We start from the raw sequence: 2,229 nt of genomic DNA, 5'->3' as shown, positions 1-2,229 counted from the left end.
GTGCCCCTGGTCCCTATATTCGTGTTTTCAGGCTGCCATAGCAAAATGCCACAGACCAACTCGCTTAAACAACGGAAATTTACTTTCTCACAGCTCTGGACGCTGAGAAGTCCAAGGTCAAGGTGCCAGCAAGGTTGGTTTCTGGTGAAACCTCTCTTCCTGGCTCACAGATGGCCGCCTTCTCACTGTGTCCTCACATGGCTTTTTCTCTTTGCACGCGCGCACACACACACACACTCTCTCTCTCTCTCTCTCTCTCACACACACACACACACACACACACTGATTCTTGGTGTCTCTTCCTCTTCTCATAAGGACACTGGTCATACAGGATTAGGGCCATACCCTTGTGACCTCTTTAACCTTAATTATCTCTTGAAAGGCTCTGTCTCCAAATATCATTATATTGGGAGTGAAGTTCTTCAACATGAATTTTGGGAGGCCCAGTATAATCCATAACAGTCCCTCTCCTGGGGATAGTGAGAGTGAGATGGAGAGAGGATAAACTCCTTCCTTGCCCAAGGTCACAGCGAAGATGAGAAAAACAGAGATTTGAAACCACATCTGTTTGTCCTCAAAACCCACACTCCTGGCCACCCCACCACACTGCCACGGGTGTCAGAACAGACGTGGCCTCACCGACCGCCCGAAGGTAGCACACACTGCCTGCTGCCGTGCTGTCTTCTGGGCCTGCGTCATTTTGTGCGGGGGCGAGGCACTCTCTCTCTGTGCTCTGACCGGCTTAGTGAAGCAGGTTCTAAGCATGACGACCATCCAACCGTGGACGTGTGTCAGGAAGAGAAGGCTTTCCATCCCCAGAAGAGAAGCCTGGTTGCAGCGGGCACAGAGGCCAAGGTTCCCCAGGTTCATCTCGTCCTCCAGGTGTTCATCATCAAGTGTCTCCATATGTCAGCGGAGGGGGACATGCTTGTGTGTGAGTTAGTATTTCTAGCCACAACTTCCTAGACCCACAGTGACATCGGTGTGGCCTATTGCTGCCGGTGGGGACTTCCACCAGGATTTCCAGTTACTCTGAGTTCTTTGAAAGGCCCTTCTGGGGCGCCGGGTGGCTCAGTCGGTTGGGTGTCCGACTTCGGCTCAGGTCATGATCTCGCGGTTCGTGGGTTCGAGCCCCACGTTGGGCTCTGTGCTGACAGCTTGGAGCCTGGGAGCCCGCTTCGGATTCTGTGTCTCCCTCTCTCTCTGCCCCTTCCCTGCTCATGCTCTGCCTCTCTCTGTTTCTCAAAAATGAATAGACGTTAAAAAAAAAAATGTGTAAAGGCCCTTCTGTCCACGCCTGCCCTTCGGATGCTGATCACCCAATGTCTTACACTTTGCTTGTTCACAGGGGTTCTATTGGAGACATTTCTTCTTCTTCTTTATTTATTTATTTATTTTGAGAGCGAGAGCAAGAACAAGCTGGCGGGGCAGGGTGGTAGAGAGAGAGGGGGACAGAGGACCCGAAGCAGGCTCTGTGCTGACAGCAGCCAGTCTGAAGGGGGGCTTGAACTCACGAACCGTGAGATCATGACCTGAGCCGAAGTTGGATACTCAACCGAATGAGCCACCCAGGAGCCCTAAATGTGTTTTTTTTTTTTGTTTTTTTTTTAACATTTTTATTATTTTATTTTCGAGAGAGACAGAGTGTGAGCAGAGGAGGGGCAGAGAGAGAGGAAGACACAGAATCCGAAGCAGGCTCCAGGCTCTGAGCCGTCAGCACAGAGCCTGACGTGGGCTCAAACTCACGAACTGCGAAATCATGACCTGAGGCAAAGTTGGATGCTTAAACCGCTGAGTCATCCAGGCGCCCCTAAATTTTTTTTTTTTAATTATTTTTATTTTGAGAGAGAGACAGAGAGAGAGTGCGAGGGGAAGGAACAGAGAGAGTGAGCGAGAGAGAATCCCAACCAGGCTCTGCACTGTCGGCATGGAACCTGACGTGGGGCTCAAATTCCGGAAGCGTGAGATCACAACCTGAGCCAAAATCGAGAATCAGATTCTTAACCCACTGAGCCACCCAGGTGCCCCTTCCTAATGTTTTTATTGTCCATAATTCCACCAAACAAACAAACGAAAAATCTGAGAATTTACTTTGTGAAACAACTTCTTGGTAAATTACCTTTTAATTAAATGATCTTGTAAATCTGTGTTTTCACAGACGATGGCTGCTTAAAACAGCACACACTGGTTAGGGTGATCCGTCAGCTGGACTGCACGAGGCAGAGGGCG

The sequence above is a fragment of the Neofelis nebulosa genome, chromosome 6 (genome assembly GCF_028018385.1).
Source record: "Neofelis nebulosa isolate mNeoNeb1 chromosome 6, mNeoNeb1.pri, whole genome shotgun sequence".
NCBI classification, from domain to species: Eukaryota; Metazoa; Chordata; class Mammalia; order Carnivora; family Felidae; genus Neofelis; species Neofelis nebulosa.
This window is presented reverse-complemented; position numbering follows the sequence as displayed.